Below are 24,269 nucleotides of genomic sequence, written 5' to 3' on the forward strand. Positions count from 1 at the left end.
TTTTCATAAAACTAAAGAGGGGATTTTTGATTGAAAAATCTGCTGAAGAACAGCAGGGTCATAGTGACTCAGAGTGAGCGTTCTGGCCCATGGGCCTCTTGTTATTGAAGTTGCAGTTGTCTATGATGTCAAAATGTCTGGTCTTTAATTTTTCTTGAGTAACAGTTATATAAAGCTTACGAAAGTCATACGTTTTGGTGCTATTAATATTGGAGAAAAAATTGCGATTTTAAATTTTCCAAAAGTATTTTAGTATCAACATTTGATTTACATCACTTCTTGATTATTTTGTAGAGCAGACCGTCTGAAGTTTCTCTTCACAATCATGATGATAAAAATAGGGGCTTCGAGGAACATTTACTGGATCCTGTAAAGTATCTTTGTAAGGATTTTTATGAAGCTTTTGAATCCAGTAAAGATACAGTTTCTCAAATCCACTATTATCATCATGGTTCCTTTTGGATCCTGGTGGAACATAGTGCCTCAGGAACAGTCCTCTAGCGCACTCTTTTTTTGAGCAGCCTTTTTCAGTTGTCCTCAGCTATGTCCACAGTGTTTTATTTCCTCTTTGCGTGACTTTCGGCAAATTGTCCTGGACGCCCGACCCGACGTTTGCCCTGCAGATTTTCTGAGGGTGTGCCCAATCCACTTCCTATGGGCTCTTTGTTGAGTGATCGTTTCTTGGTTTGTTGCTTTCCACAGGTTCTTGTTTATCATTTCTGGCCACCTGATGTTTAGCTTATGGCGCAGACATCTGATTGTGAAGGTCAAGTTTCAAATCCATTATCTTTGACATGAATGTTCAAACTATTTAAAACCAGAACCAGATTTTGAAGAATTTCATCCTTTGTAAGGTAACTGTGAGAGTAAATTGAATTTCCAGATTTTGGATGAAAGCCAAGTTCTTCTGAAAATGCACATTACAAACAAAGATTATTTTTTAACGGGCTTTAACACCTGAATCATAACTTATTGTTCAGGAAGTCTGTCTAATTCTTTAAACACTTCCAGTTTACTGAAAATGAAAGAATAGATGATTTGCATTTTGCCTTTTAATCATTATATCATTATCATATGAGGGTGCAATGGTTACGGTCCGCACATAAAACAAACACTAGAGAAACAGACAGCATGACATGTATCTACTTAATAACATTTTATAGTCTGACATGATTAATAGGCTATTATCACGCATATCAAATTGAGTAATCTCGGTTCACTTATGATATTCATTTTAAAAAGATTTAAAAGGAAAATTAGCCACAATTAAGATATCGCCTTTTACCATCGTTGAATACCCACGGCTGATCTCGTGTTTTATTCATCAATTGATGTGTGTAAAAGACTAAATCAGCCATGTGTATTCGATATTGACATTTTGATTGTGTTTATGCAATGTTCTTGACCTGTTCTTTTCTATAGCATAAAATGTGTATGACATGTTTCTGCACATCTCTCTACATAACTAACTTTTTCATTACCTCTACCTTATTCAAGATTCTAAAGCATGTTTCTGCACGTCTCTCTGTACCTTAGAGGGATAATGTGAAGTGCATTGATTTCAGTAATCATACGCATAAAAATAGTCACCGTTCATTAATAGCTATTGGAATTCTTTTAATTCTCATATCGTAGTACCACCAAAAGGTAAGTGGAAAATTGTTTCCTGATTGTTCCAATTAAGTTTTCTTTTGAGAGACAACACATGCAAAGTGTGTTTTAGGAAGATTTTGCACTCATTTATTTTTGCTCTCGACGTCGTAATGTAAGATACAAGTATTCTAATTAATCATAACAAAAACATCATGACTGTCAGGGTAGCTCAGTCGGTAGAGCGCTCGCTCCGTGATCGGAAGGTCGTGTGTTCGAATCACGGCCGCGACTGACCTAAGTCGATAAAAAATAGATAGCAACTGTTCCTTCGCCAAGCGCTCGGCACTTTGAAGTGAAAGTTGCGGGTCCTTCGAATGAGACCTTAAAAACCGAGGCCCCGTGTCACGGTAGGCGTTGGCACGATAAAGAACCCTCACTGCTCAATGTCTCTGAGTGCCGAGTAAAGGTCTAAATTTGAAGCCCTTCACTGGTGTATGGTGACGTCTCTATATGAGTGAAAAATTCTCGAACGGGACTTAAAACAACATACAATCAATCAGTCAATCAAAAAGTCATTTACTTTAGTGAGCTAAATATGGTAAATTACTTTAAAACTGTGAAATTATTTTGAAGTGTGTTTGGTCAAAATTGAAATAAGTACCAAACGCAAAAAGCTGTCTGCGATTTTTTGTAATAAAAAATAAACTGTGTGCAGTGAAAACTAAGATATCGCCAGTAGTGTATTTATGCCACTTAGATTCATATTCATTTCATTATGCATTATTTTTAGGATGCAGGTTTTTGATGATTAACTTTTTAGCTCACCTGAGCCGAAGGCTCTAGTGAGCTTTTCAGATCAAAGAGTCTGTAGTCCGTTAACTTTTCACATTTTCGTCCTCTCAAGAACCACTGGGCCAGTTTCAAGCAAACTTGCCACAAAGCATCCTTGGTTGAAGGGGATTTTTCCTCTTGTTCATAGGAAGTGCCGCGCCTTTTTTCAAGGGGAGACCATTAAGAATTCGTGAAAATTTGGTGGCATCATTTAAAAATCTTCTCAAGAACCACTGGGCAAGAAAAGATGAAACGTATGTAAAAGCTTCATTTTATACTGAAGATTCAAGTTTGTTCTTATTATGACCCCCGGGGTAGGGCGGGGCCGCAAGAAGGGGTCGAAGTTTTACATAGGAATATATAAGAAATGTCTTTAGAAGTTTTCTTCTCTACAACAGCAAAGCCATGATTAGTCATATCATAATAGAAGTATCCTCAGGTACAATGTAGTGTAGATTCAAGTCTGTTCAAATCATGACCCCTGGGGTTAGGGCGGGTCCACAACAGTGGGTCAAAGTTTTACATAGGAATATATAGGTGTGATGGTTAAGGGGCATTTGAGTAAAACGCATTGTTCAAGACCTCTAATAATGGAATGACCTGACAACCCTTGGAATGGACTTTCCAAACCAAAGAGTCTACAGTATAAGGTAAAGCTTTGGGAAAGTCAGGCATTAAGAAGGGAGCTGAAGAAGTTGGATAATGAATTAACAATAAAGAAGTTAAGGTATTCCATCCTAATAGCAACGGATTTAATTAAATTGAATAAGTAACAGATGTGAAGGTGTTGAATACTCAATATATTTAGACATAATTCCCATTTATTACTATTAGCATGTAAAGGTTGGATGTGTCCTACTTTATGACCTTGAATTCTGGTAAGAGTTATCTCCCTCTGTTTTAAATTAATAAAAAAAATTCAATTAAAAACTTATCTGGTAAAAAAATCGTTTTCAATTGTCATTTTATTTCTAATGTTTTAATGCATCTTTCCAACACAGTATTTATTGGCTATAACATTTGACCCTTTGACCTTGACCTACGAGTTTGACCTACTTTTGAAAAACTTTAACATTGGCCATATCTTTTGAAGGTTAGAGCTAGGGCTTTCATTCTTCACATATGCAATCCTTGTGAAAAGATCTTCCTTTAGCTACCAACAATTATAGCCCATTGACCTTGACCTTGGAGTTTGACCTACTTTTGGAAAACTTTAACCTTGGCCATAACTTTTGAACAGTTGGTGCTAGGGCTTTCATTCTTCACATGTGTAATCCTTGTGACAAAACCTTCCTTAAACACCCAATTTTTTGTTAACGCCCCCAAAATCATTAAAAAAAAAGCTTCTGATTTGATTAAAGGGCCAGCTACAAAGGCTACCTGATAATCTGAGTTTGCATGTTTTGAAAACAATTACCTGGTCACGCGTCAAACGCTTTCATGTACCGCGTGAAAGGTCGCTTTGTATACACTATGGTTAAAAAAAAAAATCATGTCGCTGTTATATTGGTTGATAATTTTATTTATAAAAAATAATTGAGAGTAGATTAGTCAGTGACTTCGTGATTTTTTTTTTCAATCTCACTGCTGTTTTGTTCTTGGTAGCGATATGACGTCCAAGATAACTGTAGAACTTTTCGAAGAAAAATTAGCGGATATTCAAGATCCGGAAAGAGAAGAAGTTTCTGTACCAGCACAGACCGGTAATTCTTCCGAACCCCTTATTCGACCCGTGCCTTGATTTTAAGAATTACGTAATGCCTTTGTCGACCTTGAACTTGGGTACACAGAAACTTAATTCGCCGTAATTGGAAACAATCGATCCCCTCCCCCACCATTTGAAAATTATAACAAGATGCAATGGATTAAATAAGAAAAGATATTTATACTAATATAAATAAAGTATCTTGTATCTAAAGCCATGAATTACGAAAGATTCTTTTTATATCCAAATCTGTAAACAGGGCATAAAAACACGGACCCTCGGAAATGGCGAATATTTGGACACCATTGTTCGCCAGAACAGTAAATAATCGTGGTAAATGTTCACACAATAAGTGGAATCTATTTTTTTCAATATTCACAATTAGTATTTTATAATAATTTCTTTTATTTGCGATTAAAATATTGATATGATTGCCTTGTAGTTTTTACCTGCAATTTTTTTTTTCTTTTTTTTTTTTTTTAGTTTTACGATTTTTAAAAAAGATATTTCTTTTTAATTTTTTTCTTCTTCAAAAGATATCGACGAAAACGCTAAGTCTACAAATTTTATATTTCAGTACATAATTAATTTTAAATATTTTCACTCAAAATTATGCACAAAACGCGTAATGTTGACCTGATTACCAAAAGCCGGACTTCCTGTGTAATGCAGCGTGTATAGGGTTTTTTGAGTATTGGGGCTCTCCAGGTAAATAACACCAGTACTACCAAGACCACTCCCCCTCCTCAGGTAACCGTACGGTAAAAAAATTGGGTCTTTAAGATACCAACAATTATAGTCCATTTACCGAGACCTTTGCGGTTGACCTACTTTTGGAAAACTTTAACCTTGGCCATTTCTTTTGAACAGTTGGTTCTAGGGCTTTCATAATTCATACATGCAATCCTTGTGACAAGACCTTACTTTGGATACAAACAACTTTGACCCTTTGACCGAGACTTTCGAGTTTGACCTTCTTTTGAAAATCTTTAACCTTGGCCATATCTTTTAAACAGTTGGTGCTAGGACTTTCATATTTCACATGTGTATTTCTTGTGAGAAGGCCTTTCCTTAGGCACCATTATTTTTTACCATTTGTCCTTGACCTTGATGTTTGACTTACTTAGGAAAAAATTTAACTTTTTCCATATCTTTTCAATGGTTACTTCTAGGGCTTTCATATTTCACAGGTATATTTCTCGGTACAAGACCTCACTTTGGGTACCAGTATATTTGATTTGCATTTGAGAAAGTTTAATCTTTATAAGTGTCATACGGGGGCATCAGTGTTTCATAAACACATCTTGTTTCACGTTTGAACTATGACGACTTATTATATAAACTGTACCTCGTGTATCACTGTTGTTAGTGTGAGTGTAATGAATGAACTTGAAGAAAAATTTACGAAAGCCCAGAATGCTCGTTCGAGATTCGAAATACGAGATTCGAAATTCGAGATTCAAGATCCAAACTAACCAATCAAAAGGCGGTTTAAGATTCAATTACTCCCCTTTGCTAAGTTTTGACCTTCAAGAAATCGTTGAATATATTCAAACCGAAGAGGTCATTTGATTATATTACAATGCAAGAAAGAGTGTTATATATATATATATATCAGAACGAAATTAAAAAAAAATATTGAGTTTTTGGTCTGCAAAATATGCTTAAATTTATATTAAAACTCTATAAAAATTATAATAGATTTATATCAAGAATATCTATATCGTATTATCTACTTTGTTTACACGTTTGATGGCATAATAATAAATATTCTTAATCGGATTCAAAGAGCAAATATGGGGGGGGGGGTGTTATTGTAGTCGATGAGAATTATAAGTGTTCAATAAAACAAGTGACTGGTAATTAATAATAATTAATTGAGTAATACGGGTTTCAAAGTGGATATAGTTTGTGACAAGGTATTAGAAAGTGACCAGTGACTTATACGGGTTTTCAAAGTTAAGTGTGCAATAAAAAAAGTGACTAGCGATTAATGATAAATAAGGTGTCAATCTTGTGATGCATGGGCAGAATAATTATATATTCGATAATTATTTATAAGGATACCGCTCGGGTCTCGCAAAATACATAACCAATCAATACACAAGTTCCAATACATGATTTAATGGCCATAGAGAAAAAAAAGATATATAAGTATTTAATAATGATAAAAAATTAATTATTCTAACAAAATAATGGACCCTCTATACACCTTTAGGACTTTGAAAAAATCATATAGCCTTAAGGAGTACGTATTAAAATTACTTAGTTCATGTATGCCTTTTTAGTGCACACAGGAAATCTTGAAAGACATCGTAGTAGTGATAAAGAAAAATCGCGTCTGCTTTCCCAATGGCATATATACTCCATATGTTGCCTACACATCATTTTGATGTAAAAATATATATATATATATATATATTTATACATGTATTTGGTTGAAAAATCGAGGAAAGTTGATCATAAATCTTATTTATTTACCAGTATTTTTTTCATCAAATGCAATAAAAGTATTTCTAGCAATCCACATTTTTATGCCTATCCAATTTTTACAGCATACAAAACTTCTGATTTAAATCTGAAATTGAAATGTTACCTTGAAGTCGATATCAGACTATTAAAAAATGACAGCAACAGGAGTGTACGATTAGGACAGGGAATAGAAATTAGGAAATATGTTTGGGTTAATAGGAATTCAATTAAAAAACTTTTTTGAAAATATATTTAGATTATTCAGTAAAGAAGTTTCCATAATTTCCAAGCACTGTGTAAGGATTTTAAAATTTCTCAATTTTATTAAGAGTGGTCATGAAGATTTTAATTTCCGTATTATAAAAATATGATTAAGTGATTTATAATTATATTCACTGGGAAAATGACAATGTGTCTCCAAGATCGCAGAAAGTGGTCCTCCGAACCCCCCCCCCCCTTCTATTGAGAGGGGCGACTCCCTCCTGCCTATCCGCAATTCGGCAATGATGCGCTTAAGGTGAAATCTGTGACTTCACATTAGCCTACACATTAGCAGAAAGGAATATACGCCACTGTTTTTCAATACATACTAAGGCTTTGAATACTTGAATAAGTTAAAGATTATTCAATGATTTCTTGATAGTAAAAACTTAATAAAGGGGAGTAATCAAATATTGAATCCGCCTTTTAATTGTTTAGTTTGGGTCTTGAATCTCGAAACTCGAATTCTGAATCTCGTATTTCGAAACTCGAATCTCGAATGAGCCTTCTGAGCTTTCGTAAAAATGAGTTGCTTGTGGGATGTTAACATAAATAAAGTGCATGCAAACTTAATTAATATGATTTAAGTTGCTTGTCAAACATTTAGAAATTTAATCTTGCGAATTTATTTTCTATTTATTTATTTTTAATTATGTCTCCCCTTCCAGGGGAGACATATTGTTTTTGTCGATTTTCTTATTCTTCTTCTTCTTCATCCAAATTTTGTCTAGGCCGTAACTTTAATATCCTTTGACATTAAGACTTCAAACTTGGAACATAGATAGATGACATTGAGAAGGAGTGCTAGCCACCAACATTTTTGACCTTGACCTATTTATAAGGTCAAGGTCAATCTTTTACATCAAAATAGAGTTCAGCCCATAACTTGAGATCCCTTTGATATTAAGACTTCAAACTTGTAACATAGGAAGAAGACCTGAGGCAAAATGCACTGCATTAGAATTTTGACCTTGACCCCTTTCTGCCTTCAAGGTCAAGTAGTGAAAAAACACGATGTGACCATAACTTGAGAACCTTTTGACATTAAGACTTCAAACTTGGAACATGCAGAGGTGGTATAAAGGAGGGATGCATGCCACCAAAATTTTTGACCTTGATTCAATTATTATAATGTCAAGGTCAATCTTTCACATCAAAATAGAGTTCAAGCCATAGCTTGAGTACCCTTTGATATTACGACTTCAAACTTGTAACAGAGAAAGAAGACATTGATACAAGATGCAACACACCAAAATTTTTGACCTTGACCTCTTTCTTCCTCAAGGTCAAATAGGAAAAAACTTGATTAGACCATTACTTAAGAATCCTTTGTTATATGGACTTCAGACATGGAACACGCAGCTATGTTAAGGCTTCCCGAAGCTTTAAATGCGCTCAAAACATAATATGTCATTGCGAGGTCGGTTTTGGTTTTAATTTATAAGTGTTGAACTTTAGTACTTCCAATTTATATAAAGGGTTCCCTCGGCTATATATGACCGTATTTGTTACGATATCACATGACTGTTGATCACGTGACGGTCATTTATAATTTTTTGAAGCGTTCCATATAAAACGCTTCGGCGCAGCTGATTAACACGATAATTATTAACATTTTGTTATATAAATAAACTCATCGTGTCCTTGTGTATCCGAAATGTGCTTGGGAAAAGTCATGGTATTAATTGGGTACAAAATATTTCCTGGGAAATTCAACTTTCCTACAAATTTGAGGGTATTTTTCACACAATATCGTAATCTGTATTAAAACAAAGCCAACACACATTTTTCCCAAGCAAGATTCAGTTAGAGAACAACCTCTTCTTACAGATTTCCACAAAAATTCTCAGATTAATCCTCATTAATCACCTGCGCCAGACTCTTTTATACACACAAAATAAATTCTACCTCCAACCACGGGTATAAAACAGAGTACATTTCAAAAGTATATTTTCATAAGCATTTTGAACATGCTGAATTTCAATCAAGGATAAGTAAGCGCTGTATTTTTAAAATATTCGGACATATAAGACTTAAAAAACCTTTAACGACCCGTGAATTTTGCAAAAGCTATCTAGCATTTTACATGCAAGTTGAAATAAAGTGTAAAGTTCATGACACTCTCCCCATCATAACACCTCAAGTTTGCAGTGACTTGACGTCATTTTCCATTATGACGTCATATTTTGGTAGTTCAGAGATGTGAAGGCACAGAGTGCACTGTGATATTCTACGGGAAGCCTTAACCTACCTGCGCATGCAGAAGTGGTATGAAGGAGGGATGCATGCCACCAAAATTTTTGACCTTGATTCAATTATTATAATGTCAAGGTTAATCTTTTACATCAAAATAGAGTCCAGGCATTAGCTTGAGTACCTTTTGATATTAGGACTTCAGACTTGTAACATAGAAAGAAGACATTGTTACAAGATGCAACGCTTCAAAATTTTGACCTTGACCCCTTTCTTCAAGGTCAAATAGAGAAAACATGACTATACCATAACTTGAGAACCCTGACATTAAGACTTTAAACTTGGAACATGAAGAGGTGGTAAAGAGGAAGGGTGAATGGCAACATTTTTTTCACCTTGACCTATTAATAAAGTCAAGGTCAATCGTTTACATGAAAATATAGTCTAGGTAATAACTTGAGAACTTTTTGACATTAGGATTTCAACTTAGAACAAGGAAAGATTGAGACTAAATGTACTGCATCAAAATATTTGACGTTGACCACTTTCTTCAAGGTCAAATTAAGAAAAACACGACCAGACCATTACTTGAGATCCGTTTGACATGAAGACTTGAAATTTTGTACACAGAATTTGAGTTGAGATGCACTGCATTATTATTTTTGACCCTGATCATATATTTGCACTCGTTTATGTTGGTAAAGAAGGGGAGAAATATGTTTTTTTTGTAAAAAACAAAAAACAATACCCACTAGTTTTCTTTCTTATTATTGTTTTTTGAGTGTCAAGAAGAAAAATTCAAGAGTGGCGAAAATACTTTTGCTATTTATTGCTATACACTTCAACTCAACATTTAGATATATCGACTACGTTTTATCAATTAGCAATAATTACTTTAATTTAATCAGTATTTTATTATGTAAAGTCAATTTATTATAATAAGCAAAATGCGCTGTGTGTTCTTTGTCATGATTGGTAATACAATAATTACTTTCATTCATATGTCCACTCGATATATCCCAGTGATCTGGAAATAAAAGATAGAGTCTGTCACATCTGTTTCACATTTGGAGTTTTACTGACTATAGATGATAATGGGAAACTAATAATTGTGTGATCAACGCAATGACTTCAGCTTTTCCATTGTCAACTTCCCTTATTTATGTAGCAATATTCCAGATTATTCCTACATCACCTGCATATGGTGTTTATGTCTCCCAACTGATTTAATACGCTAGAGCATGCTCTGAATACGATCAATTTTTAATACGAGGCAATTAAAGCTACTGACAAATTAGTCGATGTTACATGGATTTCAACGACCTTGTTTACAGTCAGCTTTCTGCAAATTCTACGGTCGTTATAATGACCTTGTTTGTAAATACAACCTATCGTTGGGTCGTATTTTGTCTCACATGTTTCTAACATTTGTTAGGTCATTACCTTTGTACTAAATTTGACTATGATTACAACGTCTACATGCTCAATGGGATATATCGAATGAAATATAAATGAAAATAATTATTGATAATTGATAAAGCATCAGCAATACTGTATACCTAATTGTCGAAATGAAGGCCACAACAAGAGATTCTTTTTCTGCTTCATATGAATACAACAACGGGTCTTCTAATAATTGGACACAATTAGTAATCATTGGATTTTAAACAGATCATTGGAAAACTACGTCCCCAAGACTACATAGATTTTGTCAAGCATCTTTTTGTTATTGAATTTACATGCAGTATTTTTTTATGTTATCAATTTTCGCCATGTTCGCGGAAGGACAAAAACAATGATATCAAATTTGTATGAAATAAAACCTTTGTAAACACAGTACATAGAGTAAATACTCTAATTAACGGATTCAAATCATTGTATTATTTGTTCGAACAGCGGCTACCATGGAGATACAAGAAAATCCGTCGTCATTATTAGAATCAGAAGCGGATGATTCTAGTTCCCGAGACCGACCGGTTTGGAGTCGGAAAATAGAATATCTTTTATCTCTATTTGGTTACAGCGTGGGACTGGGTAATATCTGGAGATTCCCATATCTTTGTATGAGAAATGGAGGAGGTATGTATTCTATGCATGTAAGAAATCACTGTTCGTTATCTTCAACTTTTTCATTCTCAAAGAGATAATGAAGTTTTAATTTACCTCTGCAAAAAGTTTAATGAAATAATGGAATCACCTTTTCTGTCCGTCTGTAAGACATCGAAGGGAGGTTATGGTCAGTGTCCGGCTTATTTCCAGGGATGTCCATTCCAAACTGCAGTCTTGGCGCAACTAGCAGTACGTAGTTTGAAGCATGCTGTAAATGCTTCATCTGACCTACAACTTTTGCTTTACTGATTTTGCTTAAGTTATCGTCTTTTTCTTCAAGTGGTATCCAAAATACACATTTAAACATATGGTCCATCTACAGATGGCTAGTCTGATACATGAATGTAATTCTGCACCTAACCTACATCTTATTGTTCCTGATGAAGAACCACTTTTTAAATCTGTTTTTTTTTATATAAAACCATACGTATACACTTATTTTCTATCGGATTGAAACGTTGCACTTTCATTGATTTATGACGGTAAAAGGTGAGGTTGATAATTTTTAAGAATTTGACTGTGTGAAAGTGGACGAGACTCGAAAGGCTAGTCAGGGTCTTGGGACACTTAAAATAAACAGAATTGAAATGATTATGCTGAATTCAGTCACCTTGATCATCACTTCCCATAGTACTATGTGTCAGGGGAACCTTCCACTGTTTAAAAAAATCGCCTTTTGCTGTAGATTATACGTATATCATTCAAATATCGTGCAACCCCTAGCTCCACTTTTTGTTTGAGAGAGGTGGAAGTTTGCCATGTTAACGTTATTGCATTGAAAATTGTCAAAAATTTAAAGGAAGAATTTACCCACTCCCGAATTTTGACAGTTAATATCCCCCCTTTTTGTCGGTTTTTTTTTTTTGGAAGGGGGGGGGGAGATGCCTCCCTTCTTTTTTTGAAAAAGGTTGCTAAGGGCCTGCCTTGTGTTTATCATTATATCTCTCCACTTGAGAAGATAAATCACTTGTTACTGACTGTGTACAGAAATATATCGGGTTGAATCATCTCTGCCTTGCCGTTTTTAAGATTGATCGACCCGATATATTTTTGTAGACAGTCAATAATACCTAATAACCTAATAAGTAAAACTGGTGGATGTATTTGATATGATTTAGAGATTAAAATCACTCAGACATTTTATGCTAAAATTAATTGATTGAATGATTTTAATTTAGGACAATTTTGGACATATTTCTAGCTTAGGCCAAATTTCAAATAATGTTTGCTTGCTCTCTCCAGACTTAGGATGAAAAATTAGGTCGGTAGGTAGGTGGGAAATTTTTTTCTCCAGAAAATTTCAACATCAATGCTGGATTTTCAAAACATATTTTGCGGAATGCATAAAAAATGTTTCCTGGAGATTAAAAAAAGTTTTAAGTCGGGCTATTTGTAGCCAGTCGGTCGGAAGAGCAACAAAATGATTTTTTAAAGGTGGTCTTATCGCAAATGATACAAAAAAAATCATCATTCACACTGTCTTTAAATATTTTTTGCCGTCTGCTTGCATTGGATACTTCACCTGATTATATTTTAAGTGACTCGGTTGAAGGATCTTTACATAGCTTAATTTTTAGGTCACCTGAGTCACTCAGGTGATCTATTGCTATCTGTTTTTGTCCGTCGTCGTGCGATGTGCGTTAACATTTGAACATTTTCAGCTTCTTCTCTGAAACCGCTCAACCAATTTCAACCAAATTTGGCATTTAGCATCTATGGGTGAAGGGGAACAAAAGGGCGGGGCTATATAGATCATATAGTGAAAGTGCATTATTTCTTTGAAAATCTTCTTCTCTGCTCCTGGGTATTAAATAAAGTAACTAAGTACATAGTTATAAAAAGCAAGAGTGCCTCATCCAAAATTGTGAATTTCATGGCCCCAGGGTCAGGAGTTCTGGTGTTAGGGCGGGGCTCTTTTGACTATATAGTGAAAATGCATTATTTCTATGAAAATCTTCTTCTCTGCTCCTAGGTATTAAATAAACTAACTAAGTACATAGTTATGATGAACAAGAGTGCCTCATCCTAAATTGTGAATTTCATGGCCCCAGGGTCAGGGGTTCTGGTGTTAGGGCGGGGCTTTATTGATTATATTGTGAAAATGCATTATTTCTATGAAAATCTTCTTATTGCACCTGGGTATTAAATAAACTAACTAAGTACATAGTTATGATGAGGAAGAATGCCTTCTAAAATTGTGAATTTCATGGCCCCAGGGTCAGGGGTTCTGGTGTTAGGGCGGTGCTTTATTGATTATATAGTGAAAATGCATTATTTCTATGAAAATCTTCTTATCTGCTCCTGGGTATTTAATAAACTAACTAAGTACATAGTTATGATGAGGAAGAATGCCTCTTCCAAAATTATAGTTTTAAAGAGCAAGAGTGCCTTATTCAAGATTGTGAATTTCATGGCCCCAGGGTCAGGGGTTCTGGTGTTAGGGTGGGGCTATATAGATCATATAGTGAAAATGCATTATTTCTTTGAAAATCTTCTCTGCTCCTAGATATTAAATAAACTAACTAAGTACATAGTTATGATGAGCAAGAATGCCTTCTAAAATTGTGAATTTCATGGCCCCAGGGTCAGGGGTTCTGGTGTTAGGGCGGTGCTTTATTGATTATATAGTGAAAATGCATTATTTCTATGAAAATCTTCTTATCTGCTCCTGGGTATTAAATAAACTAACTAAGTACATAGTTATGATGAGGAAGAATGCCTCTTCCAAAATTATAGTTTTAAAGAGCAAGAGTGCCTTATTCAAGATTGTGAATTTCATGGCCCCAGGGTTAGGGGTCTGGTGTTAGGGTGGGGCTATATAGATCATATAGTGAAAGTGCATTAGTTCTTTGAAAATCTTCTTCTCTGCTCCTAGGTATTAAATAAACTAACTAAGTACATTGTTATGATATGCAAGGATGCTTCTTCCAAAATTGTGATTTTCATGGCCCAATGGTCAAGGGCTCTGCTGAAAGGGGGGGGGCTCTATTGATTATATAGTGAAAAAGCAAAATTTCTTTGAAAATAATCCTTTCTGCTTCTGGTTAAAAAGCAAAGAAGCTATGTGTATACTTATGATGAGAAAGAGTGCTTCTCTCAGAGTAGTGAATTGCATGAGCCCTGGGTCAGATGTGCTGGCGTAACTTAGGGTGGGGATCTTGATAATATAGTGAAAATGCATTAATTCTATTTAATAATCCTGTCTGCTCCTGAGTGTTAAGCAGATAAACAAAGTGATTACTTATTTTGAGCAAACTTCTGGTCCCAGGGTCAGAGGCTGTGGTGTTTCTCGGTGGGGAGGGGAGCTCTATTGATAATATAGTGAATCTGTAGTAAAAATGCATTATTTCCTTAAAAATCTTCTCTGCACCTGGGCATGTCAGAGGCAAAAAGTGTAAATGGTTTAATAAGGAAGGGTATTTTTTACCAGATTTTTGAACATCGGGACCTGGCCAGGGCTCTATTAATTTGTATTCTTCTGAGAGGAGTTATTCCCCTTTGCCATTTACTTTTGATAATTAATCACTGTAAATAATGTACTTGAAAGGTAAATAGAATAAGAGAATTATGCAAGAATTTTTATTGTATAATACAAAAAGTACTTTCATAGTTTTAATGATCAGTTAGACTTTTGAGTTATTAATAAATAAAAATGAGACAAAAATAACTTGTCTTATTAAATGTTCATCAAAGACCAAGAGAGGCCAATGTAAGAGATTTGAACAAGGAATTAAATTAGTATAGAAGCACTGATAGATTGTTAATATACTGTATGGTGATTGAGTGATGATGGGGAACAGATTAGAACCTAAATTATGAACTGTTACTGAATGCTAGACTAATTATTTTGTTGATCCTGATCATCCTATTTTTCTTGCTTTTGGGCAACAAAGCTTCACCTTTCAGTTCATTTTATACTCTATGGATCCTCTAAATTGTTGTATTATACTTAGGTGACCGTTAAGGCCCTTGGGCCTCTTGTTTACATGACGAAATTAATGTTGGTCCATCTGTTGATGTTTCGATTATGCCTGTGTTGGAGTTATTAGTTCTCAAAGGGCAACTCTATTTTTATTAATTGACATATAAAACTAATACATCTGTCATAAAAAAAGTGTAATAAACGTTTCTAAACAGGAAAATCTTAGCTCAAATTCTTCGTGAGTATGATAAAGCATGAAGACCATATTACTGTACATATAAGAACTGTAAAACAACTTTCTTTCAAGTGCGACTGAATTCTGCAAAAACTGGGAGATTGTAAGAGTTGCTAGTTTGAATGTATTAAGGTGGCAGAGGATAGCTTTTTTAATGCTAAACATGTGCAGAGCGGGTACACATATACATGCGATCCATAAAAACATGTACATGGGGACAGTTTTCCAGGGGCTAATTAATTACACTTCATATGCCCATGGCTCACAAATTATGTCAACAAATTACAGTAATCTGCCTATTAGAGTGCACATGTATCAAAAATGCACCTGGAGACTACCCAAATTTTGGCTTGTTTTTCCAAGATTTGGGCCTCAGTCGCACCCATACAACCCACCCCAGGCCCGAGCGAGCAGTATAAAACACCCAGTAGTCTGTAAATCAATGCATGCCCTAATGAAAATTCACCAATTGATATGGGGCCATTCACCTTTCCTCTGAGATACACTCCTTCTTCTAAGGCCTACTGCCTTTCAGCTGAATTTCCTCTGCAACTGACCACGTGTCTTAGTTTCGCATTTACAACTCTGTATATGATAAGTGTCACAGTGACACCTACATGTTGCACATCATTTTTTTCAGCAAGCACTCTCCTACACTGCAAATGTGTCCCATAATTATTCTAATCATTTTTCTACATAAAATATCACATCAAACAGGGGATATCTCAGTTTTTTTAAGAAATTTGACCGGTCTTTAGTACGAAACTATCCCCTGCCACCTAAAACGAATGTTTCATGCTTTATTAGTAGTGAAACTATTACAAATTTTAAAATGCAAATAGTCGATGACACGTAAAATGACGAAATGGCGTACAAAGAAGCTCCTAAAGAACTAAAAAAAAAATAAATAAACAGAAAACATAAATGAAAAGCGATAAAATAATACAATAGTCATGTATATTGCAATTTGTAAATTTCAGGTGCCTTTTTGGTTCCGTTTTTTATCTTGCTGTTCACCAGCGGAGTTCCTCTTTACTTCTTGGAAGTTTCTCTTGGTCAGTTTACTGGAAGAAGCCCTCTTGTAGTATGGTCCATTTCTCCCTTATTCAAAGGTATTGTTACATTTTTTTTTTGGTTTCAATTCAACAGATCCACAATTTCATGTTTAAATATTACCCAGCATCTATCTGTCAATGCTTAAAGCATTTTAGTGAAATTAATTTGACTGTGTTCAAGAACGATGACCTGTTTTTCAGTGAGAAATTATATTCTGAAGAAAGGTCGGCCAGCTTTACTATTAATATCTCCTATGTGGGAGCGTTTTAAATTTCTTTTTTATACTGTAAATTTTCCTACCCATACGTATAGTGTCTGTCTTGATCCCTTCAATATTGAGAAAATCACTAGTACTTTATATAAAATAATATCATAGAAGCATATTGAATGTAACAAAAAATCAAAAAATTGACCTTTAAAATAAACAAATGTACCACAGAGTGTTTCATTGTTCTTTGACTATATCACAGGTTTTTCGTAATACCAGTGTTTCCTTTGAAGAATGTTTATGGTCAATTTTAAAGTCTTCTAAGAACGAAGGACCCTACCGTCATTTTTCTACCAAAAGATGGAGATAAAAATTAAATTCCAAGTAGATTTATTAAACGGTGTAAAAAGCAAATCATTGTTAAGATATATTTCATAAAGGAAAATTTGAGACTTTGTATTTCAGGCCTTGGATGGCTGATGATGACGATCTCCTTTCTGGTGGCCTGGTACTTCAGCTTAGTCATTGCTTGGGTTCTCTATTATTTTGTCCATGCTTTCTTCCCCAAGATCCCATGGGCTACGTGTGATAATTGGTGGAACACAGAGCAATGCATCGTCAGCCACAAAGATAGACTTAGCCTAAACGATTCTTTAACAACAACGAACCAATCTACAACAGCGGCTACTTTCAATGAAAGTGAATTCCTTTCCACTTTTAATACTTCCTATGGTGGTCAGGATTTAACATACAACACCACCTATGGTGGTCAGAATTTAACATATAATACGGCAGCATATGAATTTTGGCAGTATGTTCACGATTGTGTTTAATATTAATGTCAGTATTAATGCGAGTCGATAATCAAATTGCATATTATATGGTGATAGAACCAAAAATGTTCTCATTTCTATTTTGTGTACAACATGTGCCTCTCAATGAAAATTAAAAAAAAAATCCAACATTTTTATAAATGCATCTTGCTGACCTAGAACACTAGTATATGCCATCTTCTCTATGTAAACAATCTTGAGATATTTGCAGCTTATGTGTCGATTGCAGTATTTTGCAGCTACAAAATTGCATGTCCTCTTCCAGTGTTTCCCAAAATATATGATACCATTTACGTCTCCCAACTTATTCGAATACAAATAATTTTTAAACCGAGGCAAACTTTTGATAGATAAGTTGATGTGACTTGGGATTTCAACAACCTCGTTGAAAGTCAGCATTTGGTATATTCTACGGTCGTTATAATGACCTTGTTAGCAAATATAACGATCATTAGGTCGTATTTTGGCTGACATGCTTCATACAAATGGTTAGGTCTTCGTTTTTAAATTTGACTAAGGATTATTACCTCTGCCTGATCAATACATAAGGCTCACGGCGGATGTGACCTGTCGACGTGGAAAACTTACTTCTCCTAGGCACATGATCCTACTTCTGAAATTTACGGGGATCTGTGTTTTAAGCCCTGTTCACAGATTTGAATTGTTTGTAGATTTTTTAGATTGATCACTATTCGATATCGTAACCTTTTTCATCTCAATCAATTAAAGGGCTATAACTTTCATTGTGGAAGACCTATAGTTTAAATATAAGAAAACTGTAATAGGTACAATTCTTTAGAAGCATACTTATCAGTTTAATAATAAAATGTTATATGTAATGATGAAAGTAGTCCCGGCCACATGCCAATAATTAAAAAAAATAACCTGTGAAAGGGAGGGGGTCCAGCACATGATCGTTTAGGCAATTTTCAGAACCCACCACATCCCATTTATACCCCCCTTGCCAGTTTATGTAACAACATCTTTGGGAGACGTGAGAACAGTTTTAAGACTTCCTATTCAGTAATATTTGTATGAATTCTTTTGTTGATCTCTTATCAGCAAAATAAAAGGGGCGCATCCCATGACCCCCCTTCCTTGACCCGCCCTTGAAAACAAGTGTAATTAAAGGCATTTTGCCCTGACGACCTGTTTAAAGCTACAATATGATTATCAGAACAAGTCTTCCACAAATGATATAAAGATGTGTAAATATCAGTGTTTCTGTCAAATATCAAGTCAAGGTCATCCCTGATGGTTTCATTTAATGTATTTCACTCTGATTTAATTAACTACCTGTGAATATTTTGTATATTTGTACTTGATCAACAATAACGGGGCTAAATAAAACAGTAAACAAAACTGTGGACACAGACGGACAAACGGACTACATTGATTTATAGACAGAATTTTCCTTCGAAATCCAGCCAAATATTAATTTTTCATATAAAAAAGTACCATTATATTTCCTTCTCTAGATATAAATTACATTTGACTGGAATAATACAACAATGAAATAAGTAATCCTAATCATCTCATTAAGATCTAACATTTACCTCATACCTTATTACAGAACACTTGGAGACATGCAGATGGATAGGCAGACTTCAATCAGTGTTGGAACAATTTTATTTCACTAGTATGATGGATGTGAGTGAAATATGTCCCAAATGAGACATTATGATAAAATATATTTTCCCAATCTAAATGATAAGAAAATTGAATTTAATGAACGATACGATTCGAGAAAGGGGAAAGATAGTAAGTAAGATCAGGTGCCTTCGAGGAAGAAGCACCCTTTCATGTCCACCGTGAGCCTTCCCTATTGACCAGGTAAACGGAGTAATTTGTAGTCAAAATAAGTATGAAAACGGTCTAACAATTGGTGTGACATATGTCAAAATTCCACACAAGGACAGGTTTTATTTATAAGAACCACAGAATTTTCGAAATATGACTTTAAACAAGACTTATGAAAGCCCTGTAGTCAGAAGCCTGTACCCATTTTTACTCGGAACATGCTCTTACGTACCGAATAAGTTGAGATATATAAACACCATATGAAGGTAATTTTGGAATATTACTGCATAAATAGAAGTTGACGATGGAAAAGCTGAAGTCATCAAGTATAGTGTAATTTTTCATAAGCATTTATAGTCAGTAAAACATGCAAATGTGAAAGACTGTAGTGTCTTTTATTTCGAATTTACTGGCATATATCGAATCGACATGTGAATGAAATGAATATAATTAATGGATATAACATCGTCGATATATCAAATTGTCGAATTGAAGGCAAAAACAAAGAGTTTTGTTTTTCTAATGTAGATGTTTTAGAACTAACTCTGCTTCGTAAAGATATAAAACAGGTCATCTAATTAAGGAGAATAGTTTGTGTCCATCGGAATTCCAGCAGACTGTTGGATAATCTTTTCTCCAACCACTAAGGTACTGTCGATAAGGATCTCCAGCATCTATTCATTTAATGTCAGAGTTCTGATATATGGAATCAGAATGAATTTTAAGAACTAACTCTGTAGATTGCCTATCACAAGATATGACAATTTCCGAATTAAAGTTTTTTATTGAAAAAGCATGTGTATACGATATCAATAAAATGAAACAAGGAGCCTTACTCATGACATTCAATTATTCAATAATATACAACAAAAGTCGTGTGTAGTTCGATCCGAAGTTGTGCAGTCTTGCTTGAGTAATATGCAATCATCTACAAAATACTGCAAGGAACAACCAACCTGACTATATCTCAAGATGTTGCTCCTTTGAAAGGTGCCTTAAGTCAGTGTTCAAATGTAAGCAAGAAGTATTATTTTTATTTGAGTCTCACTTGTCTGCACAAAAAATGGGATTCTGAAGTTGTTTTTTTTAAATCAAGAAAAATTTTTGTCAAAAACATCACTTTTTTCCAATCATTTTCTTGTTATTCATATTTCTCGAACCATTTAATTGTAGATATAATGTTCTTAGACGATCAGATGGCATTGAGTATCCGGGTTCTGTTCAGTGGCATCTCGTTTTGGTTCTGCTTGCTTCCTGGATATTGACATTTGCATGCCTTATTAAAGGTATACATTCAGTTGGAAAGGTGAGTTCGAATTGCATTAAGATGCGTCCAATTTTTGTATGCTTTCTTTTCTTTCTTTTTGTTGTTGTTGTTGTTGTTGTCTTTTGAATGTAATATGAAAGTTATTATCAGAGGAAAAAATTATCAGTTTAAAATAGTGAATAATGAGTTCAAAATTTTATCAAGATGCTGGTTGGAGAAAATCCTGATTTTTTTTTTTTTTTTACATAGGTTGTGTATGTGACGGTTATTTTTCCGTATATACTATTGACAATTCTCATTATACGTGGTGTAACTCTAGATGGTGCAATTGATGGGATACTTTTCTACCTAAGCCCAGACTTCACAAAACTTCTACATTTTCAAGTAAGAAATATGTGTCTTTATTCGATAAAGGAGAACATTTAAAAAAATAAAACACTTTTTTGAAGATTTTAAAATCATTCTTTAATTGATTGAAAAGACATGATATGTACTTAAATGTAAAATATGTCTTTTCAAACAAATTTATATTCAGGTGTGGCTAGAAGCAGGTCTGCAGGTTTTCTTTTCTCTCGGTCCTGCTTGGGGAGGACTCATCACAATGTCAAGTTACAATAAGTTTAACAACAAGTGCATTCAGTAAGTAATCTGTCTTACAGTTTAGGAACTTAAATCAATCTGAAATACATTTAATATGATATTGCATGTGCTCTTTTATCACAGTATGACTTTATTTTCAAAGGAGGACTATTGTCCTTAAAGAAGAACCATTTATTTATCTTTATTACCTAAGGGGTAAAACTTAATGAAAAATACAAAAGGTCTATATTTCCACATTAATTAGATTACAATTTCCTTACAATAGGACTAAGATGTTATTACTTTGTTTATTTACCGTTCTCCATTAGGGACGCTTGGTATGGTACTTTGGCCGATGGTCTGACAAGTTTCTACGCTGGATTTGTTGTCTTCTCCATCTTAGGTTTCATGGCCAAAGACGTCGGAATGACAATGGAAGAAATTTCAAACTTTTCAACAGGTGGGTTTAGAAAAGTAGAGTTTTCAGCAAAGCAATGACATTTAATGTCTTTCCTATGCAGATTAACGAATATTTCGTTCTCCATTCAGGACCTGGACTTGTATTTGTGGCATATCCAGAAGTTATTACGAAACTTCCGATGCCACATCTGTGGGGGATCCTGTTTTTCCTCATGTTGATAACTGTTGGAGTTGACAGCCAGGTGACTGAACAGAATGTTTACTAAATCCCCAGATCAAGATCTGATTAGGGGTTATTTTTTGTACAAAAATCTCGAGTGGAATAAATATTAGCAAAATGTATTTTTTGCCCACAAGCAAGTTGATGGAGATATATTTATTGTTAAGTCAATTTCAGTTTGGAATGTTTGAGACGGTTGCAAGTGGACTAGCAGACAAATATCCCAAGCAGTTGAGCTCTCGGAAAATCTTGACAACGGCCATTTTGTGTCTTTTTCTCTTTGTCTTAGGAATTCCATTCACAACTAATGTAAGTTTTAAACAGTCAAACAAGTTTATTTGCATTATTACTTGCATATCTTCACTTTTTGATTAGGACTCATTGATTCAAATGCTGATTGGGATACAAGCACAAGTGTTTTTTTTATACTTTAGAAAATATATATCTTGGGCCTATTTGAAATTTGCAAAATATATATGTTAAATATAAATATTATCTCTCAGTAATTACCCCGCTGTATCTTTTCTTTAAGGAGGTATATATGTCTTCCAGTAAATAGACTGGTATGTTGCCACTTTCTGTATCTCCTCTATATTTTGTCTTTAGGGAGGTATATATGTCTTCCAGTTAGTAGACTGGTACGTTGCCACTTTCTGTATCTCATTTGCATCATTCCTAGAATGTGTCATTATATCATGGATTTATGGTAAGTATAACATGAATACAAAATCTTTTTAAAAAGGGGATTACTGTAAGAAAAACTTTCTTGCTATCATTAACAACTAATTAATAATTATGATTTAACAGGAGCTGAACGATTCAGTCGAGATGTAGAGCTGATGATAGGAAGACCTGTTCCCCTCGCCATGAGGATAAGCTGGTGCATTATCACCCCTTTATTCATGATGGTAAAAATTAGCATGGCTTTTAATATATTTACTTAACATCAGCAAAATAATGAATTGTTGTGGAAAAAAAAACTTGCCAGATGACAAATTTTTATGAATTATCTACGTTATTCATGTCCAATGCAACACAAATTATAAGAGAGTATAGATGATGGACTCCCTCTATATTTGCTTGTGTACTTATGTAATGTTTGATAGTGGAATAGCATCATGTCATATTCATTTGTTAGAGAGAATAGCAGAACTGTAACCTATTGTATTAACTCCTTGTCCTCTGTTACGTTACCTCCTGGGAAATGTCTAGCAGCTGTGTTACACATTTAAACCGATATTTTTTATATTCTGTCAAGATAAGATTTTAAACTATACTTAAGACATAGCAAAGCATTTGAATCCTGACTTGGACAAGTCAAGTTTGTAGAATTTCATGAAATATCTGGATATTGAATTTAAGTAATCATCTGTACCAAGATTTAAGATTTTTTTTTTCAGATTTCTTTGTGATAGAATATTTTTTTACGAAAAACTTACGGTTAGTAGGTTTACTATGACTTTATGAGTACTTACATATATTTTATTTGTTTTTTTTCTTGTCAAGGTTTTATTTCTGATGTCAGTGATTATGTATGCCCCACCAAACTCAGCTAGTTATACGTATCCAGAATTCGCCATTGGAATCGGTCAGTTTTTCCCATACTCCCTCTGTTACCAATACCAGTACTGATGATTTGGGAAATACTGCGAACAAAAGGTTCACTCATTCAGGTAACATGGAATCCAAAGTCCGTAATAATGGACACTTTTCTTAAATTAATTATCTGTAGGCTTGATACCTTTGAATTTACATTTTCAAAACCATGCAGTACATATACATATATACATGTATATCCTGATTTTTCAAACTCCACGATGTGTCATTCATTTAATTTATATATAAATATTCATTTTTAAATATCAAAATATGACGTAATCTTCTTGGAAGTAAATAGATGCTAGAATCTAAGAGCACTAGTCAAAGGTACAAAGTATATGTTTGTGATGTTTGCAATATTAAATTTAATAAGAAATCCAATCTTACTAGACATAACAACCTCATTTTCTTTTAAAAAGCTTATTTTAATTTTTTTTCTTTTCATATTCAGAGAATAAAGGCTCTTGTTCGCCCGGATTCTAGCTGGGGACCTAACAGTAAACGTCACTGGCAGACGTACAAAATGTATGAATATAAGGGTGGACTAATAAACAGAATGAAAGTGAATCTACTAGGAGATAGTAAACTTTCTGATGTTGGAAACTGAAATAGGAGAACTTACATTGTACTCTTAGGAACCTATAAACAATAATGTACGTTGGGTTTTTTTTTAAATTAGTTTTAGTTCACCCAAATCAATTTAGGTTACTTTTACAATCTTTTTCAGTCCGTGGTTGTGCGGCATTGAAACAACAAATCCGAATAAATTTTGGTGATAGAATCTATTTAATTCATTCCTCTCTTCTTCCCGGTGCCTTAAGGATTTGGCCGAAACCATAAAAATGAATACAATTCGTAGAAATTTTCTTCTTTACTCATAAGCATCAAACAAACGGCATAATTGAAATGCATAATGAGCTCATTACCAATGTTGTAAAATTCATATCCCCAACTGAGTGCAGGGCT

General features: G+C 34.2%; 1 pseudogene; it reads left to right on the forward strand.

Annotated features, from left to right (window-relative positions):
• Window positions 1–10,944: 10,944 nt before the first annotated feature.
• LOC133171802 (sodium- and chloride-dependent glycine transporter 2-like) lies at window positions 10,945–23,926 on the forward strand (annotated as a pseudogene).
• The last annotated feature ends 343 nt before the right edge of the window (window positions 23,927–24,269 follow it).

The sequence above is a fragment of the Saccostrea echinata genome, unplaced genomic scaffold (assembly GCF_033153115.1).
Source record: "Saccostrea echinata isolate AGI-Se365-2 ecotype Australia unplaced genomic scaffold, CSIRO_AGI_Sech_v1 ptg000054l, whole genome shotgun sequence".
NCBI lineage: Eukaryota > Metazoa > Mollusca > Bivalvia > Ostreida > Ostreidae > Saccostrea > Saccostrea echinata.